Here is a 14,932-nt window from a genome sequence, read left to right on the forward strand (position 1 = left end):
TAGGATCCTGATAGCAGAGTACTATTCCATACTTCTCATATTACTAGTATGTTGATCCCATAACCATGAGTATTCCAACACTTGATGATGGTGGGTAATCTTTATATAAAGTTTAGTGAGTACCGAATGGTCCACCAGGTTGATTCAATTCATGATTGTGTAAATGCTCCTTAGACTAGAGAGACCAAAGACACCTAGTGATTGGAAGTGTGTGTGTTGACTAGGACCTATGGGTCCTTAATCACAAGGTTTCTTAATAGTTTTGGGTCAGATGTTGTGACAAGTCCACAAATGTTATTGTGTGCTTAAGATGAGATAGTTTGCTCTTAGTGTAAGAGGAGACCAACTCATAAAGGACAGTGTAATAAACTCCTTTTTCTGGGTAGTGGAAATATCTGAATAAGAGTTATCATATATTGTCTCATACATGACAGTACTAACTAGGATGCTCTACATATAATTTGATAGTTGGCCGATCCCTTAGTAACTATATAATTAGACTAGTATGTGCGTCTATTTGCTCACATGCATGATGTTAATTGGATGTTAAAGGGTATACTTAAAGTTTATGGGTTTTCAAAACTTTCCCATCACCTATAAGAAGTGGATACCCATAATATTTGGCCTCTTTCCTAGACCTCCCTCTCTCTCTCTCTCTCTCTCTCTCTCTCTCTCTCTCTCTTTCTGTCTTTTCTTTCTCTCTCTCTCTCTTTAAAACTATCTATACATCTCTCTATCTCTTTATTCTCTCTCTCCTCTCTCTCTCTTTCTCCCTCCCTCCCTCTGTTGCCTCCTCCTTATGGTGAGAGTGGAACACTAAGAAAATGTGTCCCTAAGTCATTGTGACGCTTGTTGAGTAAAAGATAATGAGGTTAGATGTGCCGAGGACCAGGTTGATAGGTCTACATGCCAAACACTTCTGTAGATCATAACTTTAAAATGATCCAAAGTTAATATTGTACTGAATCATTGAAGGACCCAAATAATAAAAGGTTTATTTTTAACAAGTGATTCAAGTATCATTTTCAGTTTCATTTTAAAGTTATGCTTTAATGGAGATTTTTATTATGTTGTCCAAATTAACTTTGGATCATCAACCATGACAACAATCCCAACAGTTTTGCATCTAATATACCACAATATCTTTTTGAAAGGTTTTGTGTTTGAAGTCTTTCTTCCATCTAATGGAATAAGTCTTAATGTAATAAGATAATGAATAAAAACATTTGGGAAAGAGCAGGACAAAAGTGGTGGGATTAGGATTAATGTAAGGGTAGACAATTAGTTTGTTATGTTTAATAAATGTATATTTTTTTCTAGAAAAAGTGTTCCTTTTCTCCCATATAAGTTGAAGCACACACTTTAAACTCATAAGCGTGCCCTTATATCCTCCTCACTAACATGCTTCTAGTGTAACGAATGTAATCATTTTAGTTATACAAATATTGTGTATTTTTTTTGCTTGTAGATGCTGTTATTTGAGTAATTCAATAAATTTTCTGTATTCTGGTGCATTAAAATGATTATATGTGTGATGTCGGATATCATCAAATGGTGACGTCTGATGGGTAAATTCCCTACAGAGATGTAACAACTTGATGATGTGAACCCTTGGCGGATGTACGTGCAGGCCCCAACTTGTGGGAATTCGCTGAGTTCCGAGCTCTGGGTGGATGACCGGCGATGGTGATGGTGACCTTCTAAGCCTCGTTGGAGTGACAACTACGACTACGGCGTTGAACAGAATAATTATGTTGACGCTTGCACGTAACGGACGAGCTCGACCCTTATCTAAGAATTTCAGTCGTGACGTAGTTTGCTCGATATAGTCCCTCACCTAAACTAACCTGAGCGTGGTGGGGCACAACTGACAATATACTGTAGATGGTAATACAAGTGACGAGCAAAGGAACGGCGTGCCTCATCGATGGCGTCACTCATCGTCGGTGTCTTGGTCAGTGCGGGAGCCAGTACGGGTAGATACGGTGGGAGAGTGCCGAAGGTGGGCATGGGTAGCTCGACTGGTGGCGGAGGCGCGATGTAGGAGTGGGTCGGAGATCAGAGTCGAAGAGAGAAAAAATAGCAACAAGCTTGGCGGGCACGTCCCTTTGTGGAGAATTGGCGCGAGCAGATTGGCCATATGGCGATGGGCCACAAACGATAGCAGGGTCGGCTGCAGGCAACGACAGAGGCAGCATCACACGGTGCGGCAGACAACGTTCTAATCTATGTTAGGTAGCTACCTTGCTCGTGTGGCATGCAAATGAGGCACGGGTGATGGCTCATCTAGTGTTGGTGGTGCAGTAGACGTCGTAGAATGTTCAGTAGACTGGTGGCAGAACGTCAGTCTTGCACAGCGCGGGCGTGGCACAGTGTTAGGCCCCTAATTAGGTGGCATTCCCTGCCCAGAGGCATGCATGCTTATTGGGAGGGCATGATCGTGCGAGACTCACAACATTAAACGACTGAGTCATATTTAGTGCTACACGCACCAAAGGTAGCGATGCCCAACCTGATCTTTCAGGCCATCGCCCCCACATGTGGTGATACACTATGGACGGTGCAGGCGCCCGTTCAGGTGTGGAAGAACCGATCAGGTGAAGTCCGTACGTGCTGGGCGCGTGGCCTGACAGGCGTGAGCGCGCGCGCGCCATGCGCTGCGCGCCAGCGCAAAGTGTCACACGTGTGCACCAATGCTACGCTCGAGTGCCAAGCGGCGCGCGGGAGCAAGAAGCGCTACGCGCGGGTGCGGTACGTGCAAGCCGGGGGGCATGCTGATAACACCCTAAATTCGGTATTTATTTCATGCTATTAGCACAATTTCATGCATTTAAAGAGCTTAAAATTGGGTTGTTATCATCCATTTACATGAAAAAACTGTTTTCAAGTGATTTCTAATTTTTCCCTAATTTTTTGTTAATTCTATGAATTTTAAGGGATTTATTTGAGCTTGAAATAATTACTTTTGAATGAAAATGGCAACTTTAATATTTGATTTCGAGATTTATCAGTACAGGGATGAATTAGTGAATTTTCTAGATTTTTCTAGGATTTTTTACAATTTTTTAGGAATTTTCCGAGATTCATTTGAAGAGGAAATGCATTTTTTCTAAGAAAAAAAAGTATATTTATAAGGAAAAATGAGTATTAAGATTATTTTTGAACTTTGGAGGGCCTTTTTGTAAAATTTTGTTGCAATGATACCCCCAAAACAGCTCTCGGTCGTGGTTGCAGGCGTAAAGATATGATTTAAAATATTCTAGGGTTTTATTGTTTTAATGTTTTAGGAAAAAAACCGGAGGAGAGAGAGTGCGCAAAGGGTATATACACAATTACCTTGGGCGGCGTCATACAGAATGCCAGTTTTTAAGAGGGGCCTTTTTACAAATTTGCAAGGAAGTCTCCGGCCGACCGACATGGCCTCAGCGTGGCCGTCGGATGATAATCCGACGGCGCTTAATGAGAGCCAGCGCTGGGAGGTAAAGTCACCGCCCTCACAGCGCATACAATGTGCGTATATGGGCAGTGACGTGGCGAATTATAAGTGGACAGAGCGATGAAGAAACACACATGTATGTGCATATCAAAACGTATTCAAAACGCAACGTTTGACATTTCTTTTTGTTCTTATTTTCGCCGGGGGGTACGTGGCGCAACGAGGATGCATCCACCTGGAAGAGTTGAAGAGCCGTTGGCCAATCAGCGGAAGACACCTCAGCACGCAGAAAAAAATATAAATATAAATAAATGAATTTAAATCCAATGGCTAATATTGGTTTAAATTCATTTATTCATAACTTTTAATCTAGGAGTCCGATTGAGACGATTTTTTATGGATTTGCTCGTATTGATCCCCTCTTTCTATCTGTATGGTTGGATCATTGAGATCAAGCCTAAATTGATAGATAAGTATTAATTACTAATTAGGGGTAGAATGGTAATTTTTACTATTTTACCTAGGTATAAAAGCCAAATTTTGAGAGGAGAGGTCATTCTTGATGGTTCTCTATCACAACTGCAAGACAAAGAGGAGCCCCAGCCTGGATCAACCTGTTTGGTACATTTCCATTCTTTGTATTTGAATTTTGGTGCATTTTGAATGAAATTAGTTCAATTTCTTGATTGTTTTGCTTGATTCTGGTCTGAAATTCTAAATCGCTCGGCTTGAGTGGCATGTACAAGCCCTGATTAGGATTGAGAGGAGAAATTGAGAGATTTAACTAGGTATTCAACTGCATGCCCAAAGAAAACTCTAAAAAACTTTGAATTCTAGGGTATTAAAACTTTGTTTTTTTATTTAGTATCTAATATTGTAGTGAGTTCTGAATTATCAAATCTACAAAAACAAACAAACCAAACCAAAATTTTCTTCTTAAATCCCTCTAAAGTGAATTCCTTGATCCTCCCATTTGGATCAATTAATTCAACTTAGAGTTCCCTAAATCCTTCTACTCTTTTCATCTCTTCTACCTCCCTCTCCAAATTCCCTTTCTAATTAGGCTAAATTGATCTTCATCGAAGGTCAAGTTAGTCCTAATTATTAAAAAAATCATCGAATTGAACTCCTTACTAGCCTCCCTTGGATGGTACCTCAACTCATCATTGTGCATCTTAAGTGAGGTTTTATAAATTTTATTGTATAAGCTAAATTAACAACGACAAGGTTTAAAATTGCATAAAATTTACCCCTTTTTTTTGGCTTATCACATGCCGCAGGTGCAGCATGCCGAGTTGTGCAGGGTGTCACGCAGCGGTCGCGTGGGCAGCGTGTGCATTCGGTGTGCAGGGCGCGTAGTTGGGAGACATCCCACCAGGAGACTAAGGCAAGTGGCGCACTGAGAGTGCTGATGCGGCATGGGGGCGTGTGGTGTTCTCGCGGGTAGTGCTTGGCGCGTAGCGCCTAGCTTGAGGCACCAAATGCGGCGGCGTCGCGCAGGCTGCGCGCTAAGGTATCAACGCGGGTGCTGGTGGCATGTGTGATAGTCAAGGCAGGGGTGGCGTGTGTGATCGCCACGCCCGTGGGTGCACGGCGCCTGGCCCGGGGGCACATGTGTAGCGACAGAGTGGGCGCGCGCGTGGAGCAGCGATCTCGAGGCAAAGAGGTGACACTACCCTGGCGCGAGGCGCCTTGTCTCGTTCATTTGTATCACCCCTCGTCTTCCCCCATGTAATTGTCTCAACTACGATGTAATCTTTCTATGATATCAATGCAATGACCCTATTCCTCAATGGGGCTGCATCCCCACCATCTCCTCTAACCCCCTTCTATGCGATCTTAAGCAATCGCAAAGACTTCCGCTACAAGAGATCAAGGCTGTTGAGTGTTCTACTCCAAGCACTGAGACCGGCACGCGTTAGATTTGAGCAAGAGACCTAGCTTGGGATTTGACCGCGTGACACGCAGGCGTAGTGCGGTTACGACAGCTGGATGACACTCAAAAGGTGCAAAGTCGTCGTCCGATAAATGTGTTCGGCTCACTAGGGTTGCACTCGAGTGGTCAGCGTGACTAGATTCACCACCAGATGATCAGTGCGGATGCCCTGACATCGAGCAGTAAATGTGTACGGTGAGCCACCCGACAGTCAGCCCTTTTAGTGAGTAGCCGAACGCTGAGCGCAACCGGCCGATCGGCAACGTGAGCGGCAAGCATTCGACACAACATGCAAGATGGACAACTGGTTTGACGATCGGAGGAGAATCCTGATGGCGAGGATGCACATACGAGAGGTCGGTGGTCGGCGAAGGAAGTTCGTCGGCAGGAACACACGTGCAGGCAGCCGGTGATTGATGCAGAGGAAACCTATTGGTGAGGACGCAGCGGCCGGAGGTCAATGCAGAGGATATGATGTCAGAGGGTATGCCCGAACGACGACCGGCGTAGAAGCCTGACAGCGAGGACTCTTGGGTGGTAGTCGGTTGTCACCACAGTGATTCTGCCGGTGGGGACGCGTGAATGGTGACCGGCAAAAAAGCCTGACAACGAGGACTCTTGGATGGCGGTCGATGGTCAACACGGTGATCCTGTCAACGGAGATGCAGGAATGGTGACCGGCGGATTGCCATCACTATCCCTTCTTCTCTCTCCCTTTTTCTCTTCCTTCCTTTGCTTCTTATTCTTCTTCTTCTTTCCTCCTCTTCCTCTCCTTCTTCCTGGTGATATCTGAGAAGAACGTGTAACTTCCACAACTAAAAAAACAGATCTGAACTGTTTTGGCGCCCATCATGGCCTTATATAGGACCATGATGGGCCCTTACAAGAGGGTCCATTATGGGGCCCTTATGATATGGGGCCCCATTTTGAAACTAAACCAAAGGATAATAAACACTTAACCTATGAAAACGAAAGGAACGGCAGAAAAATGACACGAACATGGACATGACAAATATGAAGAATACAATAAATCGATGAACATAGTGAGCACACATGAACGTTCTCTACAGGGGTATTTGAACCCTGGTGTCTTCACTTGAGCCTGTGCATGTCAATTGGACTGGATGTAAAATGGTGGGGCATTCAAGGATGGAGATGGCAACTCTGAAGACGTCTCCGATGGAGCAAGCAGGTGCGCTCCATCAATGTGTGTGTGTTACCATGCCTAAATATTTTAACTTATTTTAGGGTGATATTCTAGTTTTCTGTGGTTTCTTTGGTGGTCTTCAATTTTTTATTGATTTCATATTCATACAATTTTTTTTAATTTAGAACATACTTTTAAAAATTTTAAAGATATTATTTTTATAAGACATTATACATTTTTAGTGATACTTTTAATTGATATATACTAATGGGAATTATCAAAGGACTTTAGGTTTTATTTCCCACCCCTCATGTTGTCATTTTATCAACTCAAATATGACCAATCATAAATTTTTTCATAATGATTTTGGGAGCTAATCATTTTGCATTTGTAATTAGGGTTGTAAGCAGGTTCAATTCATGTAATATTCATCAAAATTAAATGCATAGGTCATCGTTTGCCATATAAAATGAACTAGCTCCCGCCCTACTAGAACATGTATGGTCCTCATTGTATAACTAAGAAAATAATGAAAAGGAAAATTAAGGGAAAGAATGGCAAACAGCGGGGATGGACATTGTGGCTCGTCGTTGAGATGATATATAAAATCTTGAATAAGTTGTGCTGCATTTGACAGTCCTATCCATGAAAACTGCGGATACAAGGCCCCATTCCTGAAACAAAACAAAAAACAAAGCGAGCAAAATGCACAACACACTAAAACTAACAAGAAAATAAAATAAGGATAAAAATAAAATCTCAAGGGATTCAAACAAACGGTTCTAGTATGGATTTAGGGACCCATAATGCCTTACGTGATAATTTCTTAAAGGGTTCTAAGATGGATTTAGGAATCCATACTTGGTGCCGTAACTTTGGGGTCGGCATGACCTTCGACCTCGTAAAAGTTGATCGCCTAGGAGTCCATTTCATTTGCTCATGCATTCGATTGTTCCCTTGATGATTCCTCTTGTCCACATACATCCTCTTCATGCCACAGTTTTTTATTATTCTATTATTTTATGTTCTTTTGTTCTTCCTCTTTGGCATGGAAGTTGAGGGAATATCACCTATATCTTTATGCAAAGTTTCATTACCCAACCTAGATTTTTGTATGATCCTTCTCATTTCACACTTTTCCTCTTGTAAGACCTTGATACTGTTATGTAAGTACTGATTGATTATTTTCAAGGCTACGAGTCGTATTGGGAATGCAAACATGAGGGCTTACAATAAGTTTGGGTAACTGAAGTAGAAGGTGGTGACGTGGAAACTTTGTTTCCAAATATGGAAGTAGTTTTTGATGCATGAATGTCCTCGTCAATATTTTCTTTAGAGATTTCCTTATCCTCAACCCTAAAGTGTCCACTTCTACTCACAGAAGGGTCGGCTAGCTTAAGGGTAATTCTCTTATCATTTTCTCTAAGGATAACTTCCTTATACTCCATGTCTATCACTGCTCTTACCGATAGTAAGAAAGATCTTCCCAAAACAATAGGTGCTTTTTTTGTCGTTCCCTCTAAGATGAAAAAATCAGATTTAAATCGACATCCATTAATATCAACACATGTGTTGGTAATTTTGCGGCTAGAAATGATATGAATCCCATCATCAAAGCTTATGATTTGGGAGGATGGCTTCACCTTACCTATAGGGTGTTGCTCTAAGACAGTTGAAGGGATGGTACTATGGTTTGACCATAGATCTATACGCACATTGTGGAATCTACTTCCTCCAATCTCACATAATATTCTAGGGTCCTTTGGCTCTCTAGTCCTCTTCAACTCTAGACTAACTTTAGATACCTCCCCGTCTAAACTTTCAAATGGAGTTGGGGGAAGTTGGGATAAAGGCTCCTCCTCCCTACTCACTTCCCTAATAGGCTCTATAAGTCTATATTTCTCCATCTTCTCTATTCTTTCATGTAAGCTCACCATTTGATCCTTCATTAGTGATACCACTGATATGATTCTGGGATTTATAGGAGCTTGTGCATTAAGGTTAGGCACACTAGAGCTCTTAGGAGAACTATCAGCCTTAGATTCTGTTGGTTGAGCAGGGACTTGAATTCCAATTTCCATAGATAAATCTATGGTAGCATCATCAGAAGTTCTACCAATAAGCTCATGATCATGAGATGCTACCTCTAAAGATATAGGAGGAGTACTACAGTCATAGAAAGATCGGATATTCTCATCTACTAGTTTGTTGTTTTCCTCTTCCGGCCTCCTTAATTCTTTGTTACTAGACTCATCTCTTCTCCATGAAGGCTTTTATATGATTTTTCTCGAGTATTAAATATTCCTCAAAGGTAGGTGCCCTGTAATGATCCCCTATTACTAGCATGTCCAAATACGCGCATATGAGGAGGTGAAGATGTCGGGACACTATTTGTCTCTATTTTGCCTTCTCTTGCAGCTTGCATAGCAAGCTCTTTCACTGTCATTCTAACCTTTGGTTGCACATTTGCCATTTAGGAGAATCTAGATTCAGTAATCCAGGGATGGATAAATAGGAGGACAAATAGGCACTCAAAAGATAATTAATCCCAAAATCAAATGCTCATTACATATAAAACATTCGAGAAAAATGAAATATGATATCCTCTATTCAAGTTCAACAATTATCAGAAATTTAGAGTTACTGAAAATCAAAGAGAGAAATCACTAAACTCAATAACTCATTTAAGATTTCAAAATACTTCATACATACTCAATTGATAAAAATTAAAACCAATTAAATTTCCTTAGCGTTGCTTCCCCGACAACGGCGCCAATTGATATGCCAAAAATAGGGGTAAATTTTATGCAATTTTAAACCCTTGTCATTGTCAATTTTAGCTTATACAATAAAATTTATAAAAACTCTACTTAAGATGTGTAGTGATAAGTACGAGTGTCGTCCAAGGGAAGCTAGTAAGGAATCCAATCGATGTTCTTCTTGAATAATTTGAACCTAATTGGGGTTAATTTAATCGTCAACAGAGATTAAATCACCCTAATTAGATGAGAATTTTGGAAAGGGGGGTAGAAGAGATGAGAGGAGTATAGGAAATAAGGGGCTCTAAGTTGAATTAATTGATCCAATTGAAAGGATGAAAGAATTCAATTAGAGAGATCAAGAAGAAAATTTAGAAGTGTTTTGGTTGGTTCTTTAGGTTTGACAATTCAGTAATAACTACTCTATTGGATAATGAAATAGAAAATTTAATATCCTAGAATGTTAACCCTTTTTATAAGTTTTTTATAGTTTTCTTTTATATGCACTTGGAATAGCTAGGAAATCTCTCAATTTCTCCTCTAAATCCTAGTCAGCGCTTGAACATTCCGCTCAAGCCAAGCGATTTAGAAGTTCAGACAGGGATTAAGAAGAAAGATTAAGAAATTCAACTAACAACATCCAAAATACACCAAAAGTTCAAATACAAAGAAGGAAAAAGTACCAAATAGGTTGATCCAAGTTGGAGCTCATCTCTGTCTTGCAGGTGTGATAGAGCACCATCAAGAATGACCCCCTCCTCTCAAAATTCGGCTTTTATACTGAGGTAAAATGGTGAAAATTACCATTTTACCCCTAATTAGTTATTAATTTTATCTATCGATGTAGGCTTGATCTCAATGATCAACATATGTATAGAAAGAGGGGATCAAGACGAGCAAATCCATAAAAAATCATCTCAATCTGACTTCTGGATCAAAAGTTATGAATAAATGAATTTAAACCAATATTAGCCATTGGATTTAAATCATTTATGTATAATTTTTTTCTTTTAACCACTCGCTGAGGTGTCGTCCACTCATTGGCGGTGACCTTTCAACTTGTTCAGGCGGGTGCATTCTTGTTGCGCCACGTACCCCCTGGCAAAAATAAAAAAAAGAAAGAGAAAAGGTGAGAAAAATCAGCGCCGTAAATTTCGCCAAGCACCTAAGGTGCGTTTGTTCACTCTAATATCCACTCGTAGCTCGCCACATCACTGCCCGTGTGCGCGCTTCGTATGCGCCGCACGGGCTGTAAACTTACCACCCAATGGCCGCCCAATGACTGGCCGACGAGGGTCGCCCTGTCACTTTACACATCAATCCTTTTTAAAACGTAAAATTGCCGCCCGATGCCACCCAAAAATAATTGTGTATATATCCCTTGCGCATTCTCTCTCCTCTGATTTTTTCCTAAAAACAATAAAACAAATATGATATAATTGCAATAAAACCCTAGAATAATTTAAATAATATCTTTACGCCTGCAACCACGACCGAGAGCAGTTTTTCAGGGCATCATTGCAATGAAAATTTACGAAAAGCCCTTCAAAGATCAAAAATAATCTTAATACTCATTTTTTCCTTATAAATATATCTTTTTTCTTAAAAAAATGCATTTCTTCCTCAAATAAATCTCAGAAAAATCCTAGAAAATCCTAAAAGATCCTAGAAAATTCTAGAAAATTCACTAATTCATCCCCGTACTAATAAATCTTGAAATTAAATATTAAACTTGCCATTTTCATTCATAAATAATTATTTCAAGCTCAAATAAATCCGTTAAAATTCATAGAATTAACAGCAAATTAGGGAAAAATCAGAAATCACTTGAAAACAGTATTTTCATGTAAATAGATGATAACAACCCCATTTTAAGATCTTTAAATGCATAAAATTATGCTAATAGCATAAAATAAAGACCGAATTTAGGATGTTATCAACGACCTCCCAAAAGATAAAACCATTTTTAATCTTACTGTTTCTATATCTTTATAAACAGAAATTTAGAAATACTATTAGAAAAACTAAATTCTAATGAGAGATATATTCACATTAATCATGTATCCTAATTAAGGCTCATCAACATGAACCAATGAAAGTAAGGGAGAAAATGAAAGTTTTGATAGAAAAATCATATGTATTACATAATTTTTATGTATTGAAATGACTCTATTTTCATGTTATCATGATATAAATTGATTCAAATTAGGTATATCGTAGGTTCACAACATAAATTCATGTGTGTATATATATATCTTACATGATCTTTATTTTTGTAGATTTTTAAGTATTTTTTGGTGGCGACGACGTCAACGCATCGATACCGGAAGCGCCACCACCGTCAGCCAAAGTCAATGTCTCCACTAAGGACATGCCGCCATTGTCACAAGATCAAGTCAACATGCCAGCATCAGGATGTCTCCACCAACGCACGCTCCCTCACGCATCCTAACATGTCGCCAAAGGCAGATCCACAACTGCCCACTAACGTGACACGAACCACGTCACTCGTCTTTATTTTTCATTAGCTGCATTTTCTCTTTCCTCCAAGGCCTATCTGTATAGGTCATTGTTTCAAGAAACAGTTAGGCAAGTCATAATTCAGGAATTGAGTTTTGTTAACTCTTCTTGGAGGACTTGCCCTAGCCTCCCCTATCCCCTCTTCCCCCTTCAGGTCGTTGCCGCCACTACCGCCATCGTCCCACCGCCGGCTACCGTTTCTTTCTCTCTCGTCCACCCTCACCCTCTCTCTTCCCTCCCCCCTTCCTTTCCTTCTCTTTATTTCCCCTGTCCTATCTTCTCCTTCACCCACCTAAGGCTGCCCACGCCAAGCACCAACGCCGCCCGCCCGCCCAGGACAGCCCATGCCAGCGCTCAGCGCAGGTCGCCCGCCCAAAGCCGCCTGCACCAAGCGCCATCGTTGGCTGCCCAACCAGGGCCGCCCGTGCGCACCAGCCCAGCCGGCGCCCGCGTGCACCAGTCCCACAGGCGCTCACGTACACCAGCCTCGCCGGCCGACGGAGGCAAATTGCGTACTTAATTTTAGTTGTCGTTGTAATAACTTGCCTTCAATCAAATAAATTTATAAAAGTAGAAACTTACTCAAAGACGTATAAATGAGAGTAAGGTCGTCTCCACAGGGACTGGCCTTTAGTTGTAAATTCGATAGTTGAGTTATTAGTTAATCAGATTTAGTGTTAATGTTAAAGATAATATTAATGAGAGGAGATAACTGATTAATAAGTAGAGGTGATAATACTTCAATAAGATAGGTATGGGAGTATTAGATATATCGATTATAGCTCCTAAGAGTAAGAAAGAATTAAGAAACCAGGCAGCTAGTGAAGAAATATAAAATACCTAACATTGAGAAGATAGAGTACTTAGTAATAAGAGGATGGAGAAAGAAGAGTTATATAGATGGGTATATATACTAAGAGAAACAGAGGGGATAGAGACCTATTTATAGATTAATAAGATAGATAGGTGGAGAGTAAGTGTAGAGTTATTGGGAGAAATAGAAAAATATTACTAGTGTTAATAAGTATTTATAGAGCTATAGAGGAAGTTAAGAACTAGAGAGTGCTAAATGTATATGTAAGATTTTTATCGCAAAATTAATGTAGGTGATTTAGAAGTTTTTATATGATTTATATAATTTTTATAGATTTTTATATAATCGATTTAATGAGATATAGAACACCCGATAGGTGTTCGACCAAATTCCCAAAAGGCTGCTCGCAAGTAGTGAGAAATATAAATTTTACTTAGTTATATGACAATTTTATAAGGTTTGGTTTTAATTTTCGCAGGGGAAATCGAAGATACCACTGTCTTTCATCGAACGCCCTTAAGGTGCTCGACGAATGACCCGAATGAGAAGGGAGGGAGTAAGTTTGTGTGTTTTTTCGTTTTAGTAGAAGAAAGAAACGTGGACTTCTGTCGGACGCCCGAAGGGTGTTCGACAAAATGCCCGAAAGGAACGCGGATATAGATATATAATTTTTTTAAGTTTTATAAGGTTCAACGGGTTAGGACTTATATAAATCGAGAATATTAATCGAACGCACTAGGTGTTCGATGAAATGCCCAGAAGAAAACCGTGGATAAAAACGGATTGAAATCACGGTGATACGATAAATTTTTGAATGAATTTTCCTTCTAAGATCAAATTCAATGTATGGGGGATAATCTAGACGCTCTGAACTCACCGATCGCCCTGATTCAGAGGGCAGGAGTGGCGGCGCCGGTCGCCGCCACCGAACTTCGGTTTAGTGCTCCTCCTGGCCTCCTCCTCCGTCCGGGTGCAACTCGATGAAGACGCGAGCTTCCTAGATCTTTTCAAGAGTCCTCTGCGCCATAGAAGCTTGTCACGATGCCTCTTCAGCTGCTTGGTCACCTGCAAGAGCCTTCCGCCGTCCCCCTTCTTCCTTCGGCCGGAGATGGAGAAATTGGAGGATCTCACCCCTTTTTAACGGCTTGGGAGGGTTCCCAAGAGCCGTCCGATGGTCGAGAGCTGCCCTGGTAGCCCTCTCGAGCCGTTGGATCACTTCTGGTCCCCCCTCGCCGGCCGAGAGCGGCCTCCAGCCGGCGAAGTCGACGGCCAGGGGCGGAGGTGGACGGAAATGTCCCTGGCCATTAGATTCAGCTCATAAGGATTCAACGGCTGCGATTAAATCATAGCCGTGGACCCCTTCTTCCGATGTGCCCCGATCGCCGCCACATCAGCGCCTCGTCACCGTCCACATAGGCATTCCGCGTCATCTTTACCATCTCTGATTCGTTCGTCGCCGGGCCACGCGCTTCGTCAGCCTAAAAAAAGAAATAAAAGCTTTAAATTTGGCACGATCAATCTCCACCGTCCAATCTTTTTTAAAATATTGGACGCCTAAGATCATATCCGCCTCTTTAAATAAGCCCGAAATGGTACGGGCTTCGGGCTGGATAGGCTTGAAGCCCGGTATCATTTTCTTCTAATTTTCTTTAAGATCGCGGCCCGTCGGGCTGCGATCCTGCTTTTACTCTATGGCCCGGCCTGATGCGATTTAGCTTTAAAAATTGGGATTTCACAATCCCATATTGAATAATTCAGAAATATTGAGCTATATATAAATCTTGATGCTTTATAACTAGTGAATTCAAATTCGATTACCTCTCTCCTTACGATCGAATGAGGCCTCTAATACACCTAATTTGGCTAATGGGCCTCGCCGGTGGCTGGGCTGGGTTGACTTGACCGCTTCGTGTTCGCTGTCCTTGGCTGCTTGCTTGAGGTCCAGACCTTGAGTTGCTCCATATCCGGCCCAATTAAAACAACCCCCTTTCTTTATCGTTCACATCTATATTTGTTTCTCTTTTTTTTTTTTAAAGAAGATTTCTCCATCTCTTCCTGCAAATTAAATACCGATTTTTCTCCCTGCGATTTCATGGACAATATGCTAAATAGAACATTAGCAATTTAAATACGTATCAAATGTATATTTTGCTTAGAATTATTTAAATTGTAAAACATGCATAAACTGGCGTTAAAATGTATTATTTTTGCAATTTGCTCTATTTAGTGCATGACATGCAATATTGCATAAAATAGGGTAAAATACACACCAAATAATCCCAAAATGTTGTTAAAATATGTGTAATTACATGACTCATTT

At 40.9% G+C, this 14,932-nt stretch overlaps 1 long non-coding RNA gene across 1 annotated transcript; it reads right to left on the reverse strand.

Annotated features, from left to right (window-relative positions):
* Nucleotides 1-10,179: 10,179 nt before the first annotated feature.
* LOC144709487 (uncharacterized) lies at nucleotides 10,180-14,116 on the reverse strand. The gene is made up of 3 exons (XR_013583043.1): nucleotides 13,490-14,116; nucleotides 10,540-10,688; nucleotides 10,180-10,376 (listed from the first exon to the last, which is right to left on the reverse strand). It is a non-coding gene; the product is annotated as an uncharacterized LOC144709487 (long non-coding RNA).
* Between the last annotated feature and the right edge of the window lie 816 nt (nucleotides 14,117-14,932).

This window comes from Wolffia australiana, chromosome 11 (genome assembly GCF_029677425.1).
Source record: "Wolffia australiana isolate 7733 chromosome 11, ASM2967742v1".
Taxonomy (NCBI): domain Eukaryota; kingdom Viridiplantae; phylum Streptophyta; class Magnoliopsida; order Alismatales; family Araceae; genus Wolffia; species Wolffia australiana.